Source organism: Phasianus colchicus, chromosome 7, assembly GCF_987193195.1.
Source record: "Phasianus colchicus chromosome 7, bPhaCol1.hap1.1, whole genome shotgun sequence".
Lineage (NCBI taxonomy): Eukaryota > Metazoa > Chordata > Aves > Galliformes > Phasianidae > Phasianus > Phasianus colchicus.
In genome coordinates this window covers 28900082-28925274 of record NC_143442.1, presented here as the reverse complement: position 1 = coordinate 28925274, position 25193 = coordinate 28900082, and the positions used below count along the sequence as shown (strand labels likewise).

Below are 25193 nucleotides of genomic sequence, written 5' to 3'. Positions count from 1 at the left end.
TCCTCAGCTTCCCCAGGCTTGCTGCAGCCTGAGGATCTCAAGATGATGGCTCCATGCTGTTACTTTAATGAAACACTGCGAGGTTCCTATTCCATTAAAACTGGGAGGTTGTGGCATTTCATCCCAATTCAGAATGGGCACCGTTTCTGAAACTCAGAATGTTAATGGAGACAGGATTGGGTGTCTAAACCAATACATGTAACAGCATTTAAAGTTAGACATCACTGGCCAGACAGGAACACTCAAGTTAGAAGAAATAAAAAATACAGTAAGAATTTAATATTTATTACAGAACAGACTTCAGTCCTCTAAGCTCCCTGCTGTGCAACTGGCAGGTTTATTGCAACTTCACGAGCCAGGTTAGGTACAGTATTATACAAATTCCCTATAAGGTTTGACAAGTCCATTACACCTTGGATGTCTTTAACCTTGTGATAGCTTATTGTACTGATCTTACGTCAAGGCAAATATTCAAGAATAATTGTGTGATAATGTCTGACTGTGGTGGCAGCGTTACAGAAGATAAAGTGCCATACTAGCCCTCCAGCTTGTGGATGACAGCGCTTTGCCCAGCCACTAGCAGGAGATCCAGGAGACAAATCAGTGAAAGCTATGTACTGCCTTTTATCCTGTATCCAGAGTTTGGTTTTTATGATCTGCTTGTCTGACGGTGGCATCATAAACACAACAACGTAACAATAATAATAATAAAGTGCTCAACAAGGAGAGAGTAGCAATAGATGGCATAGTGTTTGATAAGGGATGCTGGAAAGTGGATCTATGGAAGGGCTGCTTAAAAAGCAAGAGGCATAGCAGGTAGTTAGAAAGTGAGCCGCCTGCTACCACAGATGAATCCTAATTATTTGAAGTCACGGCCATGCACTGCAGATTGCTTTTTAAGTTAAAGAGGAAAATTACTCATGCTCTACTACTCACTAATTTCTTTAATTAGCAGCAGGTTAGTCTGAAGATATCAAACTTGAATGCCCAACACACGAAACTTGAGTGCTCGTGGCATCTCAAACTTCTTATCTCCTTCTCATCCAGGATAATCGAAGTAGCAAAATACAGTAACAGCACCTTCCATAAGATCACAGCATATCCAAGGTACAAATATAATAATATACTTTATGTGCCAAACACCCATGGCACCTACAGTACTAAAAAGTAATGAAAATGTTTCTGAAAAATACAAATCCAATAAAAAAACTCTTCCAAATTTCTGTACCAAAGTATCTTATTTGAAGGACAGCAATGAAGTTAAAGAGGTGACCGAATATTGCCCTCCTATGTATTTTTTAGGATCTCTGTCAACTGTTAATCTAATACTGTCATTCTCAAAGACCTTTGTGTGCTCATTAACACAAAACTGCAAAGATCTACATTCAGTTTTGAAGCAGGTAAGTTTTAATAGCTGCAGTATACTAATTGTAACATCGACCATTATGGGATCAACGAAGACAGAATAAAATCCAAAGCAGAGTTCAACCTTCCCAGGTGATTTTGAAGAGTCCCATCTCCAGCCCCACATGACTCACTGAAGCCAGAGGAAGAGGACTGTACAGCAAGTGAGTCTTCCTGAATCTCGGTCCCCTGCTCTAATTACTGAGCATCTCTATTCCCCTCCAGCAACAGTTTGCTCTCACATAGTTTAATCCATTTTCCAGCTTTGATTTAAAAAAATAAATCAATCACTAAACCATTCTTCCCTAACCTATGCACATTACAATACATCTAACAATACATCAAGACGGAAGATGGCTTTTTTTGTGTTATCTGAACATGCAGTAGCGCTTTCATATTCCTCAGATTGTGCCACTGCTGAATTCAACTTTCTATATAAAAATCAGAGCCAAAGGCAAGCTTCTGGAATTGCACCTACAAGTCTTGGATCTCAAAAACCTTAAGTAATTTACCTGACAATGCTCAAGAAGTGTTTAGTAAAAGGATTAAACGCAGCAATAAAATATGAAATAAACATCTGTAACTTCAAATGCTTCAAGTTACTATACAAGTTCCCAGTTTCTATCAGCACTCAGTGCCAAAGGCTTCCTGATTAATAGCCTAGAGTCCCATTCCACGGCTCCAAGGAAAGGCAGTGGGTGTACTAATCTGTTTTCCACCTGTCTCTGGATTGTATAATACAATACTTATTTTATTGGAGAAGATTCATCACCATTGACATCATAACAATCACAGCATAAATTGCATACCAATGAATTTCTGATGTCAGCCATAACCTAACTTGGTAACTAGAGTTAAATCAGATTTCTTTAACAAAGGCTAATTGGGAAATACCTAGTTTATTCCTTATCAAAACACCATTGTTGCAAATTCATAACAAAGTTACGAATACCCTATTAAATCATCTTTCGATTATGCAACAGTAAACAGTAAATACAAACAGGCAGAATTTAGTCATTCTCAAGAAACACATATGCTTTTATAATCACAGAATCATTAAGGTTGCAAAAGACCACTAAGACCACCTAGTCCAACTGTCACCCCATCCCCCTCATACCTGCTAACACATACGGTTCAGTGCCACGTGTAAGTGTTTCCTGAAATGCGGAGGTGACTCCACCTCACCCTGGGCAGCCTGTTCCAATACCTCACCACTCATTCTGAGATAAGGTTTCTTCTAATCTAACCCCATAGCTAGGTTTTGTAGGATGTGACTGAGATTAGCTCTGCTTCCTGTGCTGCATAGGTGCAGAATCAGCCCTTCTACCTGCCACAGGTCCAGTGGGAGCTGGTGTAAGAATAATAGTTAGAACCAGAGTTATACCATAAAAACATGCTAGTGTTACCAAAGACTCAAAAAACCTATTTTGTTTTCTTTTAAGAGAGAGAAAAAAGGGGAAGGACTAACATCTATAAAGAAAAACCTTGGAAAAAATGAAGGCAATTTCATTTCTTGCATGGACACTGCTCTAACAGAAAGACACACCCCCTCAATGAGATTGCAAAAAGCAAGTGAGAATATGGTTGAATTGATGAAGGGCAAAAAAAAGATGATCAAACTGCAGAAAATAAGGCAGCAGAATAAGTATACAAACAGAGAAAGTGCATTATGGCAACTTAACCACAATCTTTTTTTTTTTTTTTTTTTTTTAAGAACTGTACTTTGAAGAGAAGACACATGCATATTTAGGTGAATCCTTGTGCTATAACCAATTTCCAGTGCTACAGATTTTGACCATTTTTTCCAAGAAAAATTCCCCTTATACACACACAAGCTAGAGAGAAAGCATCCCATCTGCTGACTGGCTCTGCCAGCATCTGGTGAATATTGTCTTTTCCTGTGCTTAATTAGCTGTAGAAGCTGGCATAGCCAGCAGGATGAAAAACAACATTAGTGCTAAAAGAAATCCTCCTATTGTTGCTCCTCAATCACTTTCAACCTAGGCAAAGCTATCATTGTGGCACTTTTGCTTCAGGTGGCTTCCATCTAAGTAGATTCTAACTAATCTAGTAGTTCAGTATGGGAAAGATGGATGCAAAGTGACTTAATTCAGTGTTTGGATGGAAGTACTATAAAATAAGAAGTACTATAAAATAGCAGCCTGTTGAGATTTGCATGGTAGATTCCATTCTTTCTGTTTTGTCTGAGGTTTCAATAAGTCAGTCCTCTCTTTCTTCTTTGAGCGTTGCTGTCACTGCTGCAGATTTGAGCATGACGTTCTGGGTGTGGTTCCCCATTGCACTGATCTTCAAGATCAGACATAAGCAGGCACACTGCTGCATTGTGCATTTGAGAAAGAGCACACACAACTTGCGTTTCAAGTGCTGAACCTGGCGTCTATAGAGTTTGTTCTCAATGTCTTGAAGCCTAATTGACACGCACTGACAGACTGTCAGAAGCCCTGTGTGCAATCCTGCATTTGGGAGCAGCAGATGCAATGAATGCCCACTGAAATAAGTATAGCTTCAAAAGAAAAAAAGAAAAAAAAAAAAGGTTTTCTCGAGCCTGGAATGAATCTTCATTTATCTACTAAATTCAGATTTTTGAAAAAAAAAATGAGCACTACAACCAAATGATAGAAAATTAATAATTTTTATCAGGTTATACTTCTATGTGAGGCTGAGTATGTTTTTAGGTGGGACCTCAAGCTGAGAGGGAAAAGTGCTTTCAAGCTTTATCAGATAATCTATTAGTTAAAAAAATGCATGATCATATCGTTGATGTTTTGACAAATTTTAGATATTCTAAAGATACTTTTCAGATTCTGGGAAACACTCAATGCTCTGGAGATAGGCCAATGAAATAAAGCGATCTAATCAATGAGTAGTCAGAAAACATCTCAGTGTGGAATTAGCAGAGAAGCTTCCAGCATCTGCTGTGTCTGACATTACCCAGCAGGCCAGGACATCCAGACATTAGGTTGTTTCAGTAGAAATAAGTACATCCACAGCCACCTGATATTCAAGCCCTGAATACACTATGTAAAGAGCAATCATTATTTGAATGGTAGGACAGAGAAGGAAAAAGAGTTGAAATGGATTTTTGTTGAAGAAGTAGATATTAGGTTTGCAGTAAACATTCCACTCTAAAACGTATCAAAGTTTGGATCATCACTTATTATGTACTACAGTTGTTCTGATAATATTTACTTTCTTCTAGATCACTAATTTAACATTAATAATGGATGCAGATGCAAAGGATTTTTTGTCCCAAATGGTACTATTGGCACCATACAGATACCTTTACCTATAGATATACATATTTGCAAGACAGTAATTATGTCAAACTGAGAACAAATAATAGAATCCGAATCAGCAGAATTTTTGTCTGTTTTGCTGTGCTAATGAATAAAGGGACCCTAAAACAACTCAAAGTCATTCAAATGACAATCCATAGGTGTAAAGTTTTGTTCTTTCCAGCATAGACCACAGACTTGAACCCATGTGTCCATTAACCTACTAAGTGCCACAGTCACCAAGCTAACCTGGACCTGCTTTATTAGCTTTAACCTCAATCTAAGAAGGATAACTTTATTCTCCCGTGGTCAGTTTAGAAGAACCATTTCTCATCCTGTTCTCTTTTTTGAGGCGATGGCACGATGCTAACTGCACAGCTATATTTCAGCTGCACTCATGATGACTGTGTTTTAAAAAAATACATATAAATAATTGTAGGGAGTCTACAGATACATCTAAAAGTCAAACCTAACATGTTTTACAGATATTATTCAGTATATATTAATAAATTAAATATTTATTTTAGTAAAATGTCTTTCTGCATACATTTCTTTGCATATCACTGCTCAAAATAGCCACGTGTTACCTGTTATTTCTAATTACATCTCCAGCTGTAATCAAAAGAAGATAACATTGTATTTTTCATGTAGGGTTTGGTATAGATGCTCACCTCCTGTCTGATTTTATCAGAGTATATAACAACGTGTTTTGGAAGCAGTTGTAGGAACTATAGACCATTTGATTTCTTTCTGCTACAGAGGCTGTCAAGTCTTGCCATTTCTAGCTGAGAGAAAACATTCTCTGCATCCACACAGTGGATGAGAGCTGTGTTCTTGCAGAGATCCATTAAAAATTTCCGTGGAGAGCCTCTGTGTGGCTTGTAATCTTGCAACTGATATTAGTCACCTGGGCCTACGCTAGCATGCTGCAGTGTTTTAACATCAAGCCCAAGACAAAACTGTCAACAGGACAGTTTGAATACATTCCTCTCTCCCTAAACAGCTGTGTCATATTTGATTTTTAGTATTACAGCAGTACAGTATTGTATTAGCTCGCTACAGGGATTGAAGAGTTCACACTGAATGTAGAAATAACACCTACCTAGAATAACATTATCTGATGTGAGAACATCATTACTAGTTGTGTTAAAGGAGCATAGAATTAAGGGATTGTGGATGCTAATACAACTCGTAAAACATTTATCAGCACATGTAAACACTGATGCACACAGGGTGGCTGCTGGGATACCATTTGCCTTTTTGGACATACTTCTCACAAACCAGTGTGGCTCAGCAAAAGCCTTGAATCAGACCTAAAGCCTACCAAGGAAGGTCTGTGAAGACAATATACTCTGTAGAACCTACAGACCAACACACCCAGTTACATCTGCTGACTGCACTGCTCTTGGCATTGAGAAACACCATGCAAGCACGATGAACCAGCTTGTCTATTTTCACCAGAAACCTGACATTCATCCTTGCTCTCTGCAGCAACTCAGGCATGCAGAAACATGCTTCCTTACACTCCATCCTTTAGGGAGAGGAAAAAACATTCCATGAGGCACAATCTGTCATCAGCCCCTAAAGGTAAGCACCTACCTGCCCTCCATCAGAGTCAAAGACCTCTGTGAAAACCAGGCACGTTTAACCTTAATAAAAATAGGAGCTCCTCTTCTGCTGCGGACAGAATTTTCACTTAAAAGTACAACAAAATACATGCTATAAGGGAAAGATTTAATCATAGTGGAAAAAATATAAATTACTTGCTATTTTAGAAGATAGTTCTTGAAAGCTGTCAAATCTAAATTGGTTTTACTCAGCTTTTGACCTCTCCTGCAACAAAGCACCCGAACTCAGAGGGCAGTTTGGTATCTCAGGTACAAATGGAAAAGTTAACATGGGTACTCTTTCGGCACTTTACAGTCAACTCTTTGGATGTATGGAGAAGGGAATAAGCCCAAGACACAGGTTACAACACCAGCAAGAAAACTCAAAACAGGATTAAGATCTTATAACTGCGTAGTTTGTTTGTTTTTGTTTTTATTTTATTTATTTATTTTTTTTTAAGGACATAAAGACGACTATGCTTCACTGAGGATTTCAGTGAAGACTGAGTCTCAAAGCACTGACCACAACTTTGGTTTTCCTGAGATTGAGACACAGTGAGGCACAGTCCCTCCTAGAACACACCACTGTAATTCTGATGCTACAAGATACACTGCGCTCAGAACATTACATATTCGGCAGTTTCAATAATTCAGAACACTACATCATTTTTACGGAGTGATTTAAGTCTACGCTTGATTAATGATAGAAAGCTGTTATAAATACAGTTATTTTAATTAAAACCTTTGGCTATACCTCAGAATCACGAGTCTGACCTCATTGCAGCTGCAAAAATGGTAAATTTAAATATATATTTGTGCATACATATGTAAGATATAGACACATAAACATATACATATATATGGTATATCCTAGTCTCCCTGTACTGCTTGGGAATAAAGGATCTTGGAATACTACAAGCTCCTCAGCTTTTTCTATATTCAGGAAATTTTGTTAATTTTTGTTTTGTTTTGTTTTTGAAACAGTGGGAAAAAATAACACATTTTACTGCGCTGTGTAGCTGCAGTGTTAGAGCCTCTGAGCATAAACTGGTACAACTCTACTGAAGATGGTGTTAATGAGAAGAGCAGTATATACCATCTGAGGTTCTATCCTGCACCATTTAGAAATGTATGTAAAGACTTTGAGTATGGGACATGGTCTACTTTACTAGCTAAAGCAGTCCCACTAATTTTAATTGAATCACTTCCTCTAAATCAGCTTTAGCCTGTCTTCTTCTTCTATGACTTACGCACAGTGATATTGTACTGCAAATATATCAAACAACAGAATAAACACTGATCAACAGGAATAAAAACACATAATTGTTTAAATTTGGAGCCCAGTAGTTTGTAGTTTACGTTGTAGAACTTACTGTTTATACAAACTTCTGTTACTGTCTAAGGGAGTAATAGGGGTGATTCAGGAAAGAGATCATTTAGAAATACAAATGCCCACTTAATTCCTAACTGTTTTCTTCCACAATGATTTATACCTCTTTTTCTAAATCCGCGTAGCCTGTGCCCATCTCTTTAGCAGCATTAAGTTCTTACAGCTAAGTTGCTTCTGAAGCTTTACCTTCTTATTTCGCAGAAAGGCTCATTAGCTACACCAAAATGCAGACTAACTATTCAGAGACAGGCTGTTTCACAGCAGCATCCACAGTTACAGAGTGGTAACTTAAACCACCTTTTACCTTCACACTACTTTTGCCTTTCTGCTCCTTTCAGTTTTGGATTATGTGTTTTTGTTCCTGAGATATTAGTACAGAACTGTATGCATGAACCAAAGTAGGAACACATAGTGAATGCTTCTCTTTAGACTTGCTTTTGACATAGTTTGTAAGAAAATAGAATTTAGTTGCCAACTTTAGGCATAGAACAGAATCTACATACCACACCTGAACATAGTCAAATGCAGCTTTCAGATCTTCACCAACCAAATCCCAAATACTTCCCCAGTCTCACTGTTCCCACCCAGACATTTGGAATTCTCCATTTATCTGGAAGAGTTGTCTTCTAAACCAATGAACCCTAAAAGATCAAACGATTTGGAGCTGATTGGAAGGCCACGGGGAACTCACTCATTCAAGATCATAGATCCAATCGCATCTCTGGAATTCAGACACCTATCTTCAACAGGAATACCTAGTAGTGCTTCTGGGGCTCAGCATTTCCAGCTGCTTTCCTTTAAGGCCTGATGCAACAAACACAGCAAACTTTAACTTCCATCAGAACTTGATTTTTTTTCCTTCTTTTTTTGAACAAACTGTTGCAATGAAAGTATGTGAAATTGTAGGTAATTAAAAAGCAGCTCAGCGCCCAGCAGCATTTAAACAAAAAAAACAGAAAACTATACAATAACTTCCAGGCGACATTCAAGCAATCTCATTAAGGTTCTTCACAATCCCAGCTAGATTTTCACAGAGCTGTTTGCCAATTTTATTCAACGTACAGAACCCAACTGAAACTATATGTAGCGAATGATGGAAAATGATTATTATAAAATGGAAGGGCCTGAACTGACTGCAGGAGCTGATGGAAAATGTTTTAAGCACGTTATATTTTATCATGGTAACGTCTTGATTACTTGATGGAATTGCATGTTTAAGTGAGTACATTACAAGTAGGCGGAGATTTTTAATAAAATATGCTTACAGTGAGAGAGATGTCTGCTACTATTCAAAAAAATATAATCTGTCTCAAAAGTTAGAGCAAATTAGTAAATCCAAATTGACACCTCACTGCTATTATTTGTTCAATATAACAATAAAGCAGACCTAGTGAAACTCATACACAAACAAAACCAATAGAAGACAAACAAGCTGGCAACAGACATATTTATACACACAGGGGGATTTACTTTCAAAACCAATTTTTAAAAGAGTCCCCCAAAGCCCTTTCTGCAGTGCATCACCGTTAGCCTCAATCTCTTTTCCTACCTATTAGAACTTGAGTGGAGACCAAATGAAATACTCTATTCAATCACTGTTATCTCTTTCGGGGAGCATTCAGATCTACACATGATGCTGGTTGCAACCATGACCCTCCAGAGGAATCTATTCTCTTTGTTAAGTTCTTATTTCTGGCCTTCACCAGCAGTCCTTTGGAGACAGAGTGTCTCCAGCAGCTATTATTGTCAGCACAAGAGGTGGAGTGATAGATCCTTATTCCCTTAAAGAGAGAATACCCTTTAAACGGTCTCAGACAAACAGTACAACAGTAGATGGTACGCTGAGTTTCTTTTCACTCTTTCAGAGTAATGTTATTTTAACCCCACCAATGTTCTTGATTTATACCACTGTATGCTAGCAGAAAACAAGACCCTTCGTTTACATCACAGAGCAATTAAGTGCTAAGGCAGAGTCTGGATGAGGAGAGCATTCTGTCCCTGGTGCTACAGGCAACCTCTGTGCAACCAGAGCAAGGTCGCTTCTCTGCTGACATCTCTTCACCCCTCCTGGGTTTTGCCAGTCTGTCAGTACTTACAGTAAGGTCTTTGCAACAGGACATGTCTAGCTATACAGTTACAAACTACCTATCGCATCGGTGGCTGTCTTTTACTGGTTGTAAAAAGAAAAACAGTGAGGCTGTTAAAATAAAAGGTACAAAGCTGACCTTTCCTTTGCTTCACCTAGTTTGTGTACAGAGCTCCAGGCTGATACCATTGGGATTTTGTCATGTGCATTAGTCTTACAATAAAATATTCCAATTTCATACATGCAAAAGCCATAGGTTCAGAAATAGCATATTGATCAGGTTGTATTGTAAATATGATATGACACAGAGTGCAGATCAATATGCTGCTGCGTCTGCTACTACAGCGTGGAGTGCAATCAAATCATTATTTTTAGCCCTTAATAATTCCGGGAGTTTAATTTCATCATTTTAAAGGTGAGGAGAAGTGTTTGAAAAACAATCTGATTAGGGGCTGCTGCAGGGGCCCCTGCCCATGCGCAAATGCAGCTGCAATGTGCAGAGGCAGAAGCCGTGTTTCCTGCAGGCTCTGCTGGGGTCACAGAACATTTTGGGAAGGTTTGAGCTATGAGGCATGGTGTGTTTGCTGCAGGCTGGGCACAGCTCCTGCCAGGACACCCTGCACTCAAGGCACATGGCCCATGTAATTTCTGCTCATTGTAGTTGAAGAAAGGACAACACAGGAATGGATTACGGTACAAAGGGACTGGCAGCTACTGTGCACAATCCCTCCTTCCTTCTCCAAACGTCTCCTTCTGCTGTCATCCTCTTTTCACAAAATAATTGGGAACTTTTTAACATGGAATTGTGTCATTAGTTTTACTCGTCTCTCATTATGGGCTGTTTTGAAGTCAGAGAAGGGTGAAACCCTAGGAACGTGGGTGTCAAGAAGACTTGAGAGATGCACTTCTGATCCAGGAATATTTTCAATTCCGGCCATTAACAATAAGACCTAAGAGAAGTAGAATTTAAAAAGTCCAGTCAGGCTTGCAGACCTTGGACAAACCCCACTTTCAGTAGGGAGTGAGAAGAGACAGAAATGCCTTTAACACAGATTTCCTTACAACAACAGAAGCCACCACGTCACATGCCCGTCCCAAAGAGGGAGGTGATCAGCAAGGAGGAAGGACGATTGCACTGATTAGACCAACATAGCCCCCACAGCTCTGATGTGCACGTGGCAGAGACAATGGTTCTCACCAAAGTCTGAGACAGCACAGATGCATCCTCTTGTTCCAGAAGTTTTTAAGACCATGAAGATCACTGTATATAAAGTAATGTAAGGCTCCTGCCAGGATGAGTTTAGCAGAAATCAAGACAGATTCTCCTGCTAAGGATCACTAATAAACACTGCTTTGAGTGCCTCTCCTTCTGAATTTGAGAAAACTCAATTAAACTGAATGGGACTCAGTGAACTCTATTTCCTCTATCAAGGGCAATCAATCACAGGACTGAACAAAACAGCACTTTATCAAATGGAAAAAACTCAAACAAAACAGGAAGATAAGTAAGATAATAAATAATAGCTGACAATGTCAGTAGCACACCTGAAAACTTTTTGAAAGAGCAACTGTAAAGCCTTCCACTCCTTGTCAAGGCTACTAATTGTACAGCTGGTTCGTCCCCTCCTCAAAGTCTGCTTGCCAAGGCCACAGCTTGCCACCCATCTTTGGATCACCCAACTCCTGAGCTGCCTGCAAGTAACCCCTGCTCTCTTTTGGATGCTCACTCCATGACCAAGCTCCTTTGCTCCCTGGCTGGAGCTGTGGAACACACTGAGAATTTCTCAGGTGGAGCTTCATTTTTTCTTTGTTTTCGTTTTAAATGCTTAGAAGACAAACAAAGATCTGTGAATATAGAAACAACCATCGGTTAAGTGTCCTGTCTGGTGTGGAAGCTTCTGTTTTTATTTAGTTAAAGCTGGCCTCGAGTAATTGTCCTTTCCTGTTTTCCTAAACATTCATTTCCAATGTTTGAACTTCATTTCCAGTGTTCTAACTCCAGTAATTGCTGCTTTAATCTTTTGCAGCTTCACATGTTCTTGGTAATGGAGAATAATAAATGTAAATGTAACATTTAGGCCATCAGTAATTTATCCGGGGAGAGCAGTTCAAAGGAAGCACCGGCTTGAAACTATCGGTTCAGTTGAGGAGTGAGGCAGGAACCCCCCCAGCCGCCATCTGACTTCAAGGAGCCTTTGTACGGTGCTAATTATAAGACAAAGCCACCGAGCTGGTACTGATTAGTTATTTATATTTTTGATGAAGTTATCTGAAGTTATTTTTTGATCTCTAATTAGAGGTGACCTCTAAAGCAGGGTTTTGCTTCATTTTCCAGAAGAGCAGCTCAGGAATCATTCAATCACTCACTTAAAATAAATGCCACGGTGATCTTAACGCTCCCCGGAGCTGATTCTTAGTTATCGAGAGAAGAAAAACATCTGATTAAGTTCACAGAGCTGGCTCTCTGAGTGACTGAGGGCTTTTTTTAAATATGTCACACAGATGGAAAATGTTTTCTAGTAGCATCTACAGCAAGTCACGACATTCTTTTAAATCTTTCATAATTTGCGACACAGAATTAGCAGCTGTTTTTAAAGTAAAATACAACCCATGGGGAATGGGAGGAGAGGATGAATTCTGACTCTGCTTTCTGACATTCTCAGACCAGGAAAGGAAAGGTTCCGTTTTAGTCATTTAAATGCTAATATAATTTCATGACCACCTGTCACTCCATAAAATGTTTTCCATTGCCTTAATCACATTCTGCTCTCCTCAGCAGAAAATTAGCTGATGCTAAAATACCAAAGGTTATTAGGAAGGTTTTATTTTCCATGTATAGATCATTTGGTATCAGAAGAGTGATAGAGAGATCTACTCAGGCCAATATCTTTATCAAATGCTGAGGTATGCAGTAGTCACTTTCAAATGCAAGGAATGATAAAACAGTCCAATGTGTTAAAAGATCTGCACTTAAAGCGTATACACATCTATCCTGTACTTCCACTACTTTCAGTACTAAATGCCAAGTCCGTAGGGTAGAACAACATTCTTCAGTTGCAATGTATTGGGCAACTCTGACTGTAGTTCAGACAAAGCTTCTCGAGAAGCGGAGAAGCTGTCCTATGCTTTAGGAAAGTCATAGCTATCTCTCTTCTTAACGTGCTTCTTCTATTCCCTTTACAAGTACAGTGCACTTTCAACAGCTTTGACTAGACTCTTTTCTTGTATTTAAGCAGAAGAAAACTGAGATGTTTGGTGGTATCTCTAAGAAAAAGAGGAAACAGCAAATATACAAAAACAAATCTGAAAAGAATTAAGTGATAAGAACCTGAAAAGTAGCATTCTAGCAGATAAAGATCTGCTCTTGTAAGTGCTGATGGGTAGTTTCTTCCATGGAGATTACCCAAGTAGGGTTAAAACACTGTGTTATGCGTTATTCTTTGCCTAACCTGACTACCTTATTCAGAGAAATATTTACCACAGGGTCTAGGTTTACAATAACTGTTAGTAAAATTGCCCAGCAACGTACTGGAATTGTAGACTGTTCCATGCATTATTTCTCACTCTTCTTGTGTGACGAGATAAAGTAAGAAAGAACCCTTACCTGAACCATCTTAGTTGACATAGATATTTCTTAATACTGCATTAAGAATGATAAATGTTGGCCTAATCTTTAGGAAAAGATTATATACACAGCCTTAGATTTATAGCTGAAAAATGTAGTTACGTTCTTCCAGGAAACACACTAACCAGAAAGGTCAAATAAAATGCATTAAACAAATGCTGTTAAATGCATTCTAGAGTTGGGACTAACCACACCACAATAACATGCTTAACTCCCATCCATTAGTAGATATTAAATGTTACTTTCTTAACGTGTACTAAAGACAAAGTCATATTCTACCTCATGAAGCAGTATCATGGTGCTCTTTCCTGGTAGAGAGAAACCCCAAGGCAGGCAAGCTACTTTCCAGAATCTCATCCTCCTCAAATATCCTTTCTACAGGTTTTAATTCAGAGTGAGTTTTTGGTCTTGCAGGTATGTATTTCTGCAAACACAAGTAGCACTAACTAACCTTTATCAACCAGAGAAAGCAGATCTCCCAAAGTTGCTTCTAACTCTTTTACTATCCTGAAATAAACAGCATGGCTGTAATAGGCAAGACTGCAGCAAGTGCAGGCAAGATTCTCATTTGGGCTTTGATCTGTAAGAATTCAATGACATGGCCTTATTACCAATTCAAGAAATTCTAATTCTTTTTAATCTCAAACCTATTTCACTTTATTTGAGTCAGTTATTAATTTCTTATATGAACTAAGAGAATGGCCTTCAGAGGGAACAGATTTTTCTGAATTCATACTCCAGTGCTTAAAGATGCAAATTGCTTCCAAATATACCTGAGCAGCCCTGCAGTTTGAACTGTAACTGTTTTTTATGACTGCATTAGAAGACCTCTTGCAAGTTCAATATCTGGATCTTCATGTTTTCGAAGAAGCATGCACATACACTGCAAAAAATAATGTTATTTTCCAGGCTTCCCTGGATTTTTCATTACTACTGGAGTTGTCGCTATTTCTATTATGATAAATCTGAATTTTTTTAAAGTAGATTGTCCTACTAAAGCATTGCTAATCAGATCCTCCTGACTATGCAAGTCTTTTTCCTTTTATTTCTTTTTTCTTTTTTCAACACGCTGCAAGACTTAGATCACAAAAAGATTACTAGAAAAAGCATATGGCCCAAACCTTTCAAGACAAAACGGACTGTGTTCATGAACAAAGCTATCTGACTCTTGCAATAAAAGCCACGCTGATTCCGGAGCTAATATTTGTTTTGAAGAAAATCTGACAGCATTTTGACAGTCCCTTTGACACACTGCAGTTTCTCAATCTAAGATCTCAAAACAAAACGTATGAAAGTGCTGCAGGATCTTGCACTTACAGTTTTAACAAATGTTGCGAACAGTTTCACTGGTGTTTTTCACACTACTGGGAAACAAGCAAAGGCTCATAGCATCTTTTTCATCCACTGATAAAGAAAGCATAAGTTAGGTTTCATGAGTATAGGAGAACTTTAAATCCTTTGGCAAAGATTTTGTAAACGTAAGATGTTACGATACCGTAGTTGTATTGCAACAAATCTTCCTGAAGTGATAACAGTGTTTATCACAACGTGGAACATCTCTGCATTAAGATGTTTGTTCTACTTTTGCTGTACTGCTTCCCATCCCTAGGAGCAAAGCAGCACCAACAGAGCACGCATATCAGTCACTAGGGTGGAATAGTGGTAGATGTTAAAGAGCCCAGCTTTGCCACAGCACTGGAAGTTGCCTCCAATTTCCAAAACCCCAGTGCCACTCTTCTCCCTGGTTTGATTGCTGGCAATTCTGCAATACAGCTGTAATTATGAATTTTCAACAGTTTCTGCAGTATACTTTGAACTGGTATTTATTATGCAGACCACACATACTCATGCTTATATGCGTGATGGTGCTCTACATAAAGTACTCAATTCTCTCAGTGTCTGATGGCTACGATACAGAGAAACCCTCTTATGTTCCCTTTGTGTTTTATATAGAAGGAAATATCACTTGTCTTACAATAATCTCAAGTATCTCTTCCTTCCCTAGAAAGGAAGGTAGAGAACACAGCCTCGGTTTTAATACTAGGAGCTAGTACTTGATTGCACCAAGAAGGCTGCCAGCTCCTTTCCCTGAAGTATCATGCAGAAACAGGTTTGGACTGAATATCTGACGGGAGGTGAATTGTAGACCAATTTTTCCCATAACAGAATGGCAATCTGAAAACAGCAGAGTCTTACTATTTGCATGCTAAGGAGATGTTAATATTAGTTATTTAGTGAGTCCTGTGAGGAATCTGCAGCATACAAAGAAATCAACGGACTAACTCAGAACCAATTCTGAAAGTAAAGACAGCACACAGATTAATCTGAGAAAGCCATCCAGCACAATCAAGTACGACACACAATTTGAACAGAAATATCAAATTGACTCGTGTTGAACTTAAAAAAAGTTATTTAGAGGAAATATCACATATAAAAAACTAAAGCTGCTGCCATCTGCAGCATTAGACCAGGAGAATGGGCCACGGCCAGATAGGATGATGAGCCTGGGGTTAGTTTAGCTGAACTATATTTCCCAGGCTAAATTTTCTATTGAACTTGTTCTGCCAGAGCCAGCAGAATTCTACTTGAGGCTGTGAGAAATTTTCTCTCATTTGACAATTAAAATGAAATTAATTAAAGCAGACCTCAGTGTCTGAATATTAAAACTATGGGGAAAGAAGAAAGAAACGTGCATTTGTTTCACATAATCACCAGTGAGGCTTCTGATTTTGTTTCCCCAGTGAAGACAGTGGTATTTTTTATTGATTCAACTGACCATCAGAGAAATAAGGAAAACTGGAAACTAAGCAATGCATGCTCTAAAATATGGAAAAACCTCAAGAACAGTGAAAATGGGTCAAATGAAAGGTCAAACTAGTCCAATCTACTCTGATAGCATCCAAAACTGGCTGCCAAAAACAGAGAGCAAAAAGTGAAGCTGTTTCTGTGTGGTCAGATATAGTTATAGATCTTAGGCAACTGTCAGTGGGTTTCTCATCCCTAAACTTTATGTTGAAGCTTCGCAACATCTAGCACTGCTGGGTACCTTATAGCAACAGCTTCTTAAATTTGGCTGCTTTCCACCAGGATCACTTTTATATGCTCCAAACACGCCTCCCCTCCCAGGTTCACTGAATGGCTTTGTTTCTGTACCGGAAGCAGGAGAATCACAGAATCACCAAACTGCTCATAGCTTTATAAATGCTCATTTTCCCAGTTGCTTCTTTCCTGAACTGAAAGATACTTGTCTAAACAGTTCTTTAGAAGATGGTCACAGCGGCCTGGTATACCTGACTCATACCTTCCCATGTGCAAAGAAAGATCAGAGAGCAAACTGGCTTTTCTAAATTCCTCAGAAAAACCACTCCCAGGCATTACACTCTAAGCTGCTTGTCTCCTGTCAGACACTCACCTAAATAGTTCTTCCATATAATGGAAAGCACACAGTCCTTACACCTAGGCCACTTTGCCCTACTGAAACCGCTAAGAGAGCCGCTGTGAAACAGTCAGAGATGCTAATAAATCGTTCAGACATGCAGAAATGATTTGCAAGCAGTTCTTGTATGCGTTATTACCGAGCCACTACAAATATATTTGCTACTGCTTTGCTGAGTGTATTTCTTTATTTCACAGCGCTGCGTGTTTCCGCACAAAGGTCTCCAGTCAACAGCGCAGCACCATCAGCACACTGCCCATCTGTGGCTCATGCTCTCTCAAATGAGTGTGCTCCTCATGTTTTCTGCTGTCCATGATCCCACGGGAGACACAAGCTGCTGGGTCTCGCACATACTGTCATCAACACGGACCACGGAGTAATTACATTGGACCCAAGGGCTTTCACTCAAAAGCACTGCTGGAAAGTATAATGCTCTGCCTTCAGCTACTGCCCTTCCCAGACACATGAACTAATAGTGTATGGGCCCCTTGGAAGAAGTCTCTATACTGACTCGATTTTGCCCAAGTTCCCAATTTCTTGCTCTACATTAAAAGCAGAATGCTTTATCGCTACAGTATAAACAGCTTTATATTAAAAAAAAATAACTTCCCCTGGAGAATACCTTGGATTCATTACAGTGCCCATATGGGGTGCAATTAATGCATCGCTTTCCTCACATGTGGAATTCAGCATTTCCAGCTATTAGTTAAATCATCGCATTCTCAGTTGGAGCTATTTTAACATAACTGACTCATACTTTTAGTGTGCAAAGAAAGATCAGAGGACAGATTGCCTACTCTAAATTCCTTTGGAAAACTAATTCAAATCATAATATCCTAGACTGCTTCTCTCCTGCAAGGCACGCACTTCACAATCCATTCTTTTACATAAGTCAAAGAGCAATCCAATTCTAAAATCACAGACCTTGAAATTTTACAACTAGCCCAATTATCATTTTAAGAACTCATGATTTAACCATTAAATTATTCCTAATTAGAAGTGTCACATGTTCCTAATTTATATAAATGCTACTTAAATTACAATGAAATTGGTTAGTTTTCAAGATAATTGTATATAAAATTTAACTTAATCTTTTCAAATACTGAAATATTATCCCCATAACTCTTCCTGTTTACTCTCCCTTCCTGAGTAAAGTGCAAGTTGCACTTCCATCAGTGACAAGATTCAAAAGTGGTATTTTGTGATTAGAGATCAGTAACAACATTTCTTTAACATGGAAATGGGAAGCTGCTATGCTTCCTATGTTCTGAAACAGCTATCCTGAAGGATAACATTCCCCATTACCACAGTCAACAATAACACCAATATCAGTTTTAATATGAAACACAGTGTAAAGATGCATAATTTTAAGGATATACCATGAGAAATCTCTGAAGTTCAGTGTTGACTTAAGTTGCTGCCTGATTTTTGCTCAGCACAGTTAGATGGTTCAACTCAATATGTTGGTAGCTTCAGTTTTGTAAGTATCTGAGTACTAAAACAGATTACATTATATTTTGCCCTCAGAATCATATTTATTGCAGATAACATTGCAAAACCTTAGACATTTCCACATATAAAAAAAAAAAAGTTAAGTTCCTGGTACAATTACTGTATAGTAAAATAGCATTTCTTCTTCTTTGGGTGATGACTTTCTTTTTTCTTGCAGTGAGTTGTCATGATGATCTATATTACTTTTTATTTTATTTCTTACTGAGCTGTAAGTTGCAATCTAAGAGATGCCGAGGTGAGCTTGTACCCAAAGCAAAAGATATCTTAAACTGAAAACTAGTATCACCAGCTCAGTTAGGAGATGTGGTTAAAATTCCTCAGCAGAAGGTAATCCTTATACATTACAAAATTGTGTTGTAATGCAAGTGATATATGAAGAAAAATCTTGATGCAAATCAAGCTTCATCAGGTTTTACCCATCTTGCAGAAAGTATCACTCATGGAAGACAACAGAAAGAGGAATGAATTTACCCACAACCCAGCCAACAAGCTATAAAAACAAAGATAGAATTTTTGTCTATGCATTTAATTTACCTGAAAGAGAAGAGTGGGAAAGAGCATGGTGGTGAATTTATTAGACATTGGTCCTTTTTACTTTGGCAGCAGTCAAGCACAAGGTAAAGATAGCCACCAAGACAAAAGTTGCAGAGACAACCTGGAAACTGAGGAACTTTCACTTTGGTTAAGTAGCAAATTCTGTATTACAGAAAATATTTAACTATTGAGCATCAAAGAAAATTCCCAGGAATAAAAATCTGACAGGTTCAGAGGTGTAATTTGAGAAACTGCCCAGATATCCTTGCAGATCCAGCAACACCATTCACCTGTGCAGGGGAAAACATTGATTCCAACCATGCCCAGAGGCTACCAGAAGAAACTTAATGACATCAGCATCTCCTCGTCAATTTTTCAATCACTTGTCTTGGGTCAGTAACTGCTATAGGATGCAAAGTATTTCCCTAGTCTTAGAGATGACACAAAATGCACCTGCTAGTCACAGATATATCCTTTTATATGTGGTCTACTATATAACTTTTGAAGGAATGTCTATCTCCTATGTATATCATCTATTTATTTCTATGGAAACTGCAATAGATACAAGGATCACGAGAACACTATTTGATAGAGCAAATTCTCAGCTACAAAACACTGTTTTTCAACACTGACGCAACCACTAGCTATACACTTCCACCAGTTATGAACAAGAGCCTGGACGCCACACTCATAAAATCTGCACAAGCAGACATGATCCACTGTTTCACGTTGTGATGATGATGTCATTCCCAGGAAGAAGTTGCCCATGCAGTCCATTTTTCATCAACCCAAACAGATGAAAGGCCGAAGGCACAAAATCTGGACTGAGTGGGGAATGTGGCAGGATTGGTAGTGTGCTCCATAGTCATCAAACTGGGGCCTGGCATTATCCCGTTGCAAGAGAAAGGTTGTTTTCTTCTCTGGTCTGATACTGGAAGTTTGAACCTCGAGCTTGTTCAGTGTATCTGACGTAGCAATCAGAACTGATGCCTTGTCTGGGTCCCAGAAAATCCAGAAGGGTCATCCCTTTCTTATTCCAAAAGACAGTGTACATCACTTTACTGCTAACGGCTGTGTCTTGAACTTTTTCTTTGATGGGGAATTCACACGATACACTCCATGGATTGCCATCTTGACTCCAGTCTGTAGTGATGACACCACATCTTATCACTGGTAATGATGTGATTCAGGAAACTGTCACCTTCAGCTCTTCGTTTCATGGTGTAACACATAGACATGGCCATCTAGCCTTTCACAGTTCTGTTGCCACAGCTGAGATGCACTACTCACAGCCTCACTGTTCTCACATTCATCATTTGGTCTCCATAAACATTCAGCAAGCGTGAACAGTTACCAAAAGGATGCCATTTTTTCCCACATAGAGGAATTCAATTGTGTGCCTTTATTTCATTTGCACTTCTGTGTCAGACAACATTTTGTTAGGCTGCCCCTCTGCTGCCATTTCTCATACAGTAAGAGTATATGAGTGGGAAGGTTCAACTCCTACTATCATACAACCAACGCCTGCCTCTGACGTCATAGCCAACAGAATAAAACAGGAGGCATTACTTATGGAGCAGCCCTTGTGTATTGGTGTACAGCATGCTTGTGTGTTTAAATGATGTTTCAATAAGCAATGATGATGCAATGAAATAATACCAAATGTTCCATAAAGTCAATAGGCTTGAAAATGGAGAAAATATTACTGAAAGTCAATGACTCCAAGGCACAGTAAATATATTCCTTTTATTAGTTGTTTACACTTGTGCAATAACATGGGTGTGCTATAATGTTGTATATGCTTATTTGCTGCATGGAAGATATATTGCCACAAGCTATTTGTAGCAAAACAACATTTGTAATGTGAAATTGGCATATAAAGGGACTCATCCTCATTAAGTACGCAACAAGGCATGACAACTCAATAAAATATAGGGATGCTCTCAGCAAATGTCAGGTCTGTCTGCATCTTGACTGATTACCATCTGCACTCTTACATGTTTGTGCACCTGTATAGGGCACTTTCTTGATGGTATCAGCATATGACTTGTGTTTTGCAGATAATTTGGCTCAGCAGAATAAAGTCAAGAAGATAGGAAGGGATGCTATGGACTACTGGCTGGCTTTATGTTACTTATTTACAAAAAACATTATTTACTCCAAAACACTGCACGCATCAGCTTCACACGAAAACTCAACAAAAGTATACATACATCTCAACATACATCTTTCCACAATACAAACTCACACTGTTAAACAGGTACTTTTGGACTTACTTTGTAATATCTAAAATGAGGTATAGAGCAAAAGATTTGCATGAAGTGATACCATAAGCCAGTGTTAGAGCCAGAAGATGAATAGGCCAATGCAAGTTAATAATTCACAATCAGTAGACACTAGCAGTGCTACAGGAACATTTTACAATGTGTATCTCTAAAGTCAGTCCATTTAAAATTAAAGCTTGCTACAGTGGAAATACTTCGTTAGTCCTTTTCTAATAGAATTCACATATTTGGGATACCAAGGTCAAAAAATTTGCAGAAAAACCCCAAACAACTCCAAACTAATCAATCTGATTCATATTTGTTACCTTTTTCCTCCCTTATAGCGACACTTCTTTCTCAGCTTAGCAAGGATACAACAACATCTCTAAGACCTAATGCATGCTACATATCAGATTTTCTACGAAATTAAACAGATCAGTAATCAACCTGCATTACTCTGCTCAAGTGAAGAGTAGTGTATGAAGTATTGAACACACAAATTAAATCTTTTTTAACTACATTACTTCATATTTTTTAATTAAAGTGGTATCCTTCCATGAAGAATTAGAATGACTACATTTGAACTGCAGTCTTAATTTCTAACTCCTTTTCTCACCTTACCCATTAGTTGATATACTGATGGGTATCTGCTAAGCAACGGAAAGCAATGACAACAGAGAAGCAAGGTTCTAGGCTCCAGCAAGCGAGGACTTGAACAAGTGCAACAGCTGTAGACACAGAAACAAAGGAAAGAATCTGCTTACCTTTGGAAGGCCTAAGGTACATGGGAATCTCCAGTAAGATACCTCTGCCTACACTGCCAACCCTTACATGAGATCTGGGAAGGGGTACATCTTGGCTGGAGCCCTTTTGGTCACTCTGATGCATTATACTGCATGCACCTGAGCTCACCTAGATTAGCCCTGCCTTCTCACCAGGTGCTCCATCACTGCTTCAGGCTGTGATTCAGCATTTTTGCTACAGTATCACACTTTAAAAAATATATTATGTGAACCCTACTATTCCACTACTTCATCAGAACAGAACTTGCACTAGCTCTGTTACAGCCAGAAGACATGGTCTTTACATTTAACTCATTAAACTGGTGCAAAAAGAACCATTTTAACCAAGTATGGTTGCTGCCTAGCACTAAAGCCAATAAAATAGATAAGCAAAATGATTTATGTTTTATATTGTCTGATATATGGCTAAAATCACCTATAATACAGAATACGAGCAAATGCCACACTTCACATACCAGCACTCATTTAAAAATCCTCACAGCTAAGGCACAGAGATTTGTGTCTCTGAATATGCTTGCATGCTGATGTATTAAAATGAGATCAGGTCAGGACCATATTTGCAGAAGGGTTTATAGCAGGGCTTCAGAGCACAGAGAGGAGAACAGCCCTGCACAGCCCCCACACCAGCACTGCTCTCAAACAGCCGCTGGCTGCTGCTCCCACATAAAAAGGAGAGCAAAGATTACAAATTATAACCAAAAGTATTTCAGTGATTCTACCTGGCTTTTAAAATTCTGCCTAAGTAAATGCCAGCTGCTGGGATGGCATGTACATGGTTGAGAACCATACACAGGCCTTCCTATCCTCTGAGAGGTCAAAATGCACCACTGTCCTCAGCTATCCATACAGTCAGGACTCAGTGTCACTTTGCATATGAATGACAGAATGGGTTTAAAACACTTGTCTTCTCCTGTGCCAAGGTGCTCACTTTTAGGCTGTACAGAAAATCTGAGATAATCTGTAATACATCTATTTGTGGGCTTCACTGTAAACTCGAGGTGTGAAATGATTCAAGATAAAAAAAAAAAAACACACAAAAAAACAACAACAAAAACCCCAACAAAACACAAAAAGCAAACCTTCAAACCACTCTTTGGCTTTCAACTTTTTCCTGCATGCATCTGCTGCTTCACTGGCTGTCAGATAATTATATACACACACCACCACCCGCAGCCTCTGAGGAGTTTTAACCTGAATCAGTAAGACACTTGTCCTTCACACAAAAGACAATAAGAAAGAAAAGGTTACTTTCTGCTAAGGAAAGCTATCTAAACACTCCTAGCCGTCCTCTCTCCAGCTTTTACTGCAGCTAATTACTTGCACAGTCAATAGTCCTTCCAACAATGCTAGCTCCCTGTTCGAGTGGTAATTAACAGAAGAGAAGAGCAGAGGAGTTGGTAAACACCTCTTTTGTAGAAGCACATGTATCAGATACTAGTGAACGATTACCAATATTCACAGGGAGATGGTAGTTGCACACTTGCAATGTCTCCCAGGGCAGAGAGCCAGGGCTACAAAGGGACCACAAGAAGCATGCATCACTAAACTTCAGCTTTTGCTTTGATCACATACGAATTCATTTGAAGCCTGGCTTTCAGTACTCTGTTTCTTTTGGGAACCTGCTACAGAAACATTTTCAATATGCAGAGAAACTCAAGACACAACAATGTAGATGCATTAGTTATTAAAAAATGAATACACTATACACTGCTTCTTTTAAAATAAGGGATTTAAGGATTTGATGTATCAGATGAGCATTTTCAGAAAAAAATCCACATATTTCCTAAAGAACTGGGAACAGATCTTGTTGAAAACTATATCCATGGTACACTAACTTCCACTGATAGTTTAGAAAGATGCTGAGATCAACAAAACTTCAAGACATTTTTTATGACTGCTCAGTGAGTATTGATGTTCCCAGATGTGCCAGGAACAAGCACCAAATCAAGACAGTTAAAGTTTATTGTTTTACACAAAAAGGCAACTTCTGGTATAGAAAAAAATATGCAACTGGAAAGGTAAATTGTTAATTCATTGATCTACTCTACATAAGGGTATGGCCTGTGGAATATAAAACAATTGGAGAATGTTCAGTGCTGACGTTAAAGCATCAGTCAGATATTAAAAATTAACTTTTAACTTCAAAACCCATTATTGCTGACCTGGTCTGATTGTCTGTTCAGGCACGTGTTGTCCAAGCAGGAATAAGGAGCAGAGCTCAACATCCCATTCTTCTGTGCATCTCCCATACACAAGTCTGTAAGAGAGGAAGACAGAAAGCCAGGTTACTCAGGAGAAATAGCTCCATCTGTAACTATCAACAATAGTGTGGGACTGCTTGAAAAGAAAAGATAACAATCCTGCAGCACAGAGCTTATCATCTGACATGGGTCAAAGGAAATGATATTGAGCCTATTGAAATCTTCCAACACAGGGACACAGTCCTGTGGGACATGCAGCAACATAAGAAGTCTGATGGAAAAAACAGTACAAGGGAAAGAGGTGGAAATGAGGAGAACCTAAACTCCCCGGGGAACTGATCAGGGGAGTGAAAGAGAAAACAAAATCTTGGGCTGTTGCACATTGCTGAGAGATCAGAGATAAAAGAATAAAGTGAGGTTCAGAGGGTTCAGTGAGATGCAGAAAGTGAAGAAAGCAGAGAAATACAGGTGTACAGAGATACTATAAGTTTGCTTGAGAAATGGGGAAAAAGTTATAAAAAGAAAGCAAAAAGGATGCTCAAAGGAATAAGGACCGTGAAGGCCTCGCTAAGACAATGAGATGGAAGATGGCAGGCAGAAAAAAATAAGGAAGAGCTCTGCTGATCATCCAGAAAAAAAGCGACAAAAGAGAGGCAAGTGGTGAAAACAGACAGTGCTGGGAATAAGTGAGACAGCTGTATGGTTTGCTTGGTGAAAATGGATGCTTTTTGCTCAGATCATTACCCTGCTTCGTTTCTCTTCTCTCTGTTTTAGCAGACTGTCGGTCCACTTGAAAATAAACTTCTGAAGTATGTATAGTTCTCTGAAGATTGTTGCTGGATTTCATTATGTGCACACTCTTTCTCACATAGCAATACAATGTAATTTCCTTTCAGCACCCATTCTATGTCTATTCTATGTTTGCCATAGCTTAAGACCCAGTAGAGCAAGAGATTCTGTTGCTTGCTGTTCAATGCGATCACATCGATGGAAGTTGGAGATCAAGAAGCCTAACTTCCAACTGCACAACTGACT

At 38.8% G+C, this 25193-nt stretch overlaps 1 long non-coding RNA gene across 1 annotated transcript in view; it reads right to left on the bottom strand.

Moving 5' to 3' along the window:
* The window catches only part of LOC149917292 (uncharacterized), a 49861-nt gene extending 25647 nt beyond the window's left edge, over positions 1 to 24214 (bottom strand). The window contains exon 1 of the long non-coding RNA XR_016468040.1: positions 24120 to 24214. This is a non-coding gene — a long non-coding RNA (uncharacterized LOC149917292). The remainder of the gene's footprint in view (positions 1 to 24119) is intronic.
* Positions 24215 to 25193: the final 979 nt, after the last annotated feature.